We start from the raw sequence: 6,453 nt of genomic DNA, 5'->3' as shown, positions 1-6,453 counted from the left end.
AAAAAAAGATCAGTGTGTCATAAATACCTCTTACGTCAGGACAGTAGAAGGTCACATTCATATTCTAGGCGCAGAGCCTCTTGTCCGAGCTACGGGACATGTTCTGTAGTGTTTGTGATCGCCTCTTACAAAATTACCATATGCTTTCATTTGTGCCAATCCTCGTGGGAAGCTGCAGTGTTTTCTTGTTCTAAAAAGGATTTAAGATTATAAAAGATAAAATGAAAATGAATGAAGAAATTGGAGCATAGAGGGTTGGAAAGCTAAGATAAAGCTAGGAGGGAGATTAGTTAGACAGGCAGGTAGAAACGCACTGTAAGTTTAATTCTGAGCTCAACAACAGTTTATGCAAAGAGGGAGTTACAATACGATTGTATTAATCATGTCTTTATTCTGATGCTTGGGGCCTGCAAAGGCCAATGCCTGTCCCAGGGCTAGCTAATTCCTAGAGATAGTCAACAACCCACCTTTAAGCACCTTCCATAGGCAAACCCGCCAATCCAGAGCCCACACCCCAGTCACCTGCTCGGTGGGCTCTCATACTCCGGGCCACTATCCCCTTGCCCTAATCACCAAGGCCCAGGTAGCAGACAATCGGGGACAGCTCCTATGCCCCCAAACCCATGGAGGTTATTCAAACTAGCCAATCCTAAACCTGCTTCCCCTGCCTCACTTTGCCTTTCCAGTGGAAGGCACGATGGAGGCTCTTGGCGACATCTTCCCCTACACCCCCCCACCCACCTCCTCACTGAACTAGTGTTCCCTGTACGCCTTTCATTTCTAGGGAATCTATTCTTCCTTTGTGACAGATATTTCTGTGTCTTATTATACCCGAATAAAACAAATCCCTGGCACATACTGTCACAGTGATTACGGTATCCAGTGAGAAAAACAAGCCAATGCTCAAAAGCGCACTCAGAAAAGTGAGGCCAAAAGTCATTGTCACCTGCAGCCCTCTTAAAAGGGACATTGCATCATGGACTAAGCAATGTCCTCAAAGACAAATTCATACTTGAATAGGATGCTTTCAGCAGCAAGTAATAGAAAATGGGCTGAAATAGCGTAAACACCAACGTTCAGAGGGGAGGGTGGTTCCCTGGGATTTACCACTCCAGAGGAGCCTGGGTTCTCTGTGACTCTTTGGGCATTTTGTTTCACCCCTGCGCACTTTCTGAGACACAGAAGATCTGTTGATCTTAATGGGGTAGGACAACATTTTGAAATATTAGCTGCTCATTTTAATTCTTGGTATTCCTTTCTATCCCACGGCCCTTCTTTCCAACATTAGAGGCCAAGTTCAGAGACCAAAAACAATCACATTCTTAGCCTTGGCACTAAAGAAAATAGGCTTGTGCAGTTCATAGCTGAGTAATGTCTTAGAAACTGAGGATTTCAATTGGCAGGAGCCCCTGGCTTGGTCAGACTGGGGGGGCTAAGAAATGAAGAGTTAAGTGTTTGAAGTTCACCTGTAAGTGACAGGAAGACACTCGGAAGTGACATGTGGAAGCCTATTTTCTTCACCACAGAATGAGGGGAGGAAAGCTCTTTCTGGGATGAAAGGAAGAGAGTTTTTCCAAATTTGGGAGGGTGGGGTAGGGTAGTAGGGAGGCCATTCATGCTGCAAGTTTGAGAAGGAACTCTGTGTCAGGCACACGCAGGCTGAATGAGCCATGATAATGACCCCTTGATAAGTTGACAAGGACCCCTGAGCCCTGGGAGCTGTGCACTGATGTGGCCAGCATAAACCAGAGCTCAGAGCAGCATCTAAGTGGGGTCTTCCGGGGCCCAAGGCTATGGTGCTCAAGCTGGGCCAGGGAAAGTTCCTGAGACCCTAGGAGGCCCCAGAAGTGCCAAGAGGGCTAGGGAACCTGGAGGAGGCCCATAGTTTTGTTGAGGAGGGTGTAGCTCCTTGCAGAGCTGCAAAGGATGCAGAGTTGTGGGAATGAGGACCCCACAGGAAGGCCACATGGGCAAAGGTGGACTGCGGTCAGCACCTCCTCCTCAGCACTTACCCAAGTCCCCTAGAGCCTTGCCACATCCCCATGGAAAGGAGGGCAGAAACATCTGAATTTAAATCCTAAAATGACTTCATAGTCATTAACGGAATTTATTTAGAAATAACAAGATCTTTTTTTTTTTAAGATTTTTATTTTATTTATTTGAGAGAGAGAGAGAGGGAGCACAGCAGGGGCAGAGAGAGAAGCCGACTCCCCGCTGAGCAGGGAGCCCGATGCAGGACTCGATCCCAGGACCCTGGGACGGTGACCTGAGCCGAAGGTGGATGCTTAACCGCCTGAGCCACCCAGGCTCCCCAACAGGATTGTTTTTGCTCTTGGGAGAAAACAGGGGCTCAAGAAAAAGTATAAAATGATTACAGAAAATACCGTTTCATTTTTGCACAGTTGAGCCCACTAGTTATAGGGAAGCTCTGTGTAGGGTATTTTGGTGTTTAGTATCTCAATAGCTGTTGCAATGCCAACAATTACCCAGTTACTATTTTTTTAAATTTAAGTTTAATTAGGCAATATATAGTACATCATTAGTTTCAGATGTAGTGTTCAATAATTCATCATTTGCGTATAACACCCAGTGCTCATCACATCACGTGTCCTCTTGAATGCCCATCACCTTCTTGCCCCATCCCCCTCAACCACCTCCCCTCCAGCAACCCTCGGTTTGTTTCCCAGAGTCAAGAATCTCTCATGGTGGGCGCCTGGGTGGCTCAGTTGGTTAAGCGACTGCCTTCAGCTCAGGTCATGATCCTGGAGTCCCTGGATCGAGTCCCGCATCGGGCTCCCTGCTCGACAGGGAGTCTGCTTCTCCCTCTGACCCTCCCCCCTCTCATGTGCTCTCTCTCATTCTCTCTCTCTCAAATAAATAAATAAAATCTTTAAAAAAAAAAAAGAATCTCTCATGGTTTGTCTCCCTCTCTGATTTCTTCCCAGTTTTCCCTCCCTTCCCCTATGATCCTCTGCACTATTTCTTACCCAGTTATTATTGATTATTAACTGTAGGCAGGACTCAAGCATGAGACTCAAATTTTCTCTTTTATCTTTGTAGGAAATGGTTGTCTGTATTTCCTTAATTTTGTTATTTTTCAATAACAAACATTATTGCTATGGCATTTATTCATTCAATAAGCACTACTGAGGACTTCTAGGCAGCAAAGGCATGGTGCATCAGTTTGGATTAGGTTCAGTTGTCAGTAAGAGACACAATAGTGACTTAAACAAGATAAAAATCTATTTCTCTTTCCCCTAAAAGTCTGGGGATAGTTCATCCAGGGCTGGAATTGAGGCTCTACTCCACAAAATCCTCAGACACCCAGGACTATCTACCTTGCTGCATGTGGTCCCAATTCACGTCACCACTTCCCGGTCCAAGAGGGCTGCATAGGTCCGGTCATCACACACACATTCCAGCTAGCAGGAAGGAGGAAGGCAAAGGACATGACTAGCTATCTTTTATGGAAAGCTCCTGGAAGCTGTCATGTGATACTGCTATTTATGCTTTATTGGTCAAAACTTGGCCAAAATACATTGCTTCAAGGGTAACTCAGAAAAGTCATTTTTATTCTGAGCGCTGATGTGCTCAACTAAAATGTGGGGATTCCATAAAGATGAGAGAAAGGGGACTGGTTTGGGGAATAACGAACAACCTCTGGCACCGTACGCTAGGAATTCTTCATTGATGTCAATCCAATTCAGCAAACAGTACGTGGGCAGCTATGACATGCCAGGCAGTGTCAAGACAGGTGCTGGAGACACCCTCCCTGGCTGGAGGGGGCCTCGAACCCCTGGCCCCATAGAGCAGTGGCAAGCTGCTGCGCGCCTCGGGGGTTGATCAGTCCTTCTGTGTAGAATGAGGGCTTTGAGCTCAGTGCTCCCTGAGACCATTCCATCTTGAAGATTCTGTGATTTGGGGTCTGAGGGATTTACTATTGATCAGTGATTCACACTGAAGGCCTAGGGGTAATTGTGGGCTAGGTGATTCCTCATGAAGAATCAAAGCATCAGGCCGGTAAAACAGAATTACTTACCCTTGGAGTTCAGCATCAGGCAATATTGCTAGCAGAAAACCTATTTTTAAAAGCTCTGTCTCTGCAAAGCCCTCCTTGGCAGGCTATAACCGGTGCTTCCTCCTGTTCCTTAATCCCCAGGGGACCTGTCCCAGTTCTGCAGATGCACATTTCTGAGCCCTGCTTGAGGCAAAACTCAGGCTTGGATTTGTGTCCTCTTGCTCCCTGTGCCCCCCCTTCGCCTCCGCCCCCAGCCCACCTCACGGTCACCCCTCCAGCGCTTGCCTACCTGTCCTGTCACCCATGCCTGGGTGCCATGAGCTCTGTGCAGCTCAGCCTGTCCTGAGGCGGGCGCTGCTCGTCGTAGGTTGTTGCCCCAGAAGTAAACCCTCCCCAGCCGTAAATGATGGAGTGAGCGTATAAAGAGGTAAGATTATCCCTCTACTAATGCCAGTCTAACTCCTACGACAGTGACCTTTCTTGAGCGGGAGGGAAGGGCTGAAGTTAGGACTGGGGATTAGCCTAGCCCTGACACACCTCGGGGGGCAGTCTCGGGGGGGGGGGTGCTCCAGCCTCACCCCTGCGCCCTGCCAGGGGACAGGGTGCGGACTGCTGATCACACTACCTCCCACCTCCATCTCCCAGCAGAGAAGGGCCTGAGGAGGGGTGAGGGGCTGGGTGGCTCCCTGGTGGCACACCACCCAGAGAGAGCCGCTGCTGTCCCCCAGCCTCCTTTGCTGCCCAGCCTGACTCCTGTTCCCTCCCGGGCCCCTTCCCTTTGGGACCCAGAGGACAGGCAGCATCCCTGCTCCCGGTCCCGGGTCCCAGAGGTGGAGTCTAGTGGGGCGCAGGCCAGGAAGCAATGGCAGGAGGGCAGCCTCTCTGCGCCCTGCCTGGCACCCCCGGAAGCCTTCGGACTTCCTGCCTGAATTCTCTGGGCATTGGAGCGGGGTGGCCAGAATTGTCCCCTCTGTGCATGAGTCAAGTAGAAGTACAGATGGGACAGCAGGAAAGGTCGGGAAATAGAGTAAGGGAACACTGCACTCCAACAGATCCAAAATGAGCCCCTTGCCTGCCCCTCCCTTGGGAACCGGATCACAGGGGCTCCCTGATCCGGATTCAGCTGACTCTTGATTAGGCAGAAGGCCCGCACTCGTGTTCGGACCGCGCTTTCATGCAGAGCATTGGCGGGGGAGGGGGGGGGTAAAAATGTGGCTAAATGTAGGGGAGGGTCGTGTCTGTTCTGATCCACAGTGAGGCAGCAAAAGTGTTGTCGGCTGTGATAAAGGCCCTTTTTCTCCCACATGTGTCTGCTCATGCATCTGGCTCTAGCACATGTCAGAATTCCTCACAGAAAATCTAATGAAAGGGAAAAGCCTGAAAAAGCAAGATGCTTCCCGGAAGTTATGTCATTGCATCTGATGGGGTCACTGTGCTTTCGTGGTGAAGAGAAAGGGTGCTTATTATTTGCGCTGGATACAGACTGGTGGGTGGCCAATTTCCTCACACGTCATCCTGAGTGGGAGGCCTAACTGCTTCTCCGCCCAGCTATTCTCCTTGAATTCATTTGCAAAAAATTGCTCTCAGAGTTTTCCTACAGAAAAAGAACACACCATATGATTTCATAAGAAGGGCAAACACAGGGGCACCTGGGTGGCTCAGTTGTTAAGCATCTGCCTTCAGCTCAGGTCATGGTCCCAGGGTCCTGGGATCGAGCCCCCAGTTGGGCTCTCTGCTCAGAGGGGAGTCTGCTTCTCCCTCTCCCTCAGTGCTCTCACTCTCTCAAATAAATAAATTTTTAAAAAATCTTAAAAAAAAAAAAAAGAAGGGCAAACACAGGGCATAAATTCCTGGTCCCCTAAGCCTTGTCTACCACACCTCTCCCCATCCCTGGCCACATGCATGCGAGCCACATACCGTGGCTCGTGCTCAGCCCCACAGGAAGGCTTCCTTCCTTTCCTCACTCCACGCTCGCTGGCAGGTATTTTGTTAGGGCACAGATGAAAGAGGGATGAAGTGTTCTCCCCAACACATAGGTCCTAATCTGGTGCATTTTGGATGTGGTGTGAGGGAATGGCCCCTGGTGACCAATAGACAGAGCCCAGGAAAATCCTAGAGCCCGAGGTCCGATAGGCCTCCTGTCAGATCTACCCTTGAGGCCATAGACACAGCCTCAGAGGGGCTCCCCCTGGGCCCTGTACTCATATTTTCTCTTCTGTTTCCTGTCCCTATCAGAAAACCTCAGTGTTTAGGGTCAGGGGAGGGATGTGGAGGGATGGAGTTAGACTTGGCTAGGGAATCTTCATCTTAGTCTGAGAAATAAGCGAAGGATCTATTTCAGTTCACCCTATTCCGCCTTCAGTCGCCTTCAGTCGCCTTCAGTCGCCTTCAGTCGCCTTCAGTCACCCCATTGCCACAGGTGGAGGAGATGTTAT

The 6,453-nt window shown here is 49.5% G+C and overlaps 1 long non-coding RNA gene across 2 annotated transcripts in view; it reads right to left on the bottom strand.

Moving 5' to 3' along the window:
* Positions 1 to 4,421, bottom strand: part of LOC118012823 — a 12,794-nt gene extending 8,373 nt beyond the window's left edge. The window contains exons 1-3 of one of the 2 annotated variants that reach the window (XR_004679845.1): positions 4,308 to 4,421; positions 3,339 to 3,422; positions 28 to 190 (exon numbers count right to left, since the gene is read on the bottom strand). This is a non-coding gene — a long non-coding RNA (uncharacterized LOC118012823). The remainder of the gene's footprint in view (positions 1 to 27; positions 191 to 3,338; positions 3,423 to 4,307) is intronic. The other variant, XR_004679846.1, reaches the window with a different exon arrangement.
* Positions 4,422 to 6,453: the final 2,032 nt, after the last annotated feature.

The sequence above is a fragment of the Mirounga leonina genome, unplaced genomic scaffold, assembly GCF_011800145.1.
Source record: "Mirounga leonina isolate KUSES-001 unplaced genomic scaffold, KU_Mleo_1.0 Mir_152, whole genome shotgun sequence".
In the NCBI taxonomy this organism is placed as follows: domain Eukaryota; kingdom Metazoa; phylum Chordata; class Mammalia; order Carnivora; family Phocidae; genus Mirounga; species Mirounga leonina.
The sequence above is the reverse complement of the archived record's forward strand: the minus strand, read 5'-3'. Positions and strand labels throughout refer to the sequence as shown.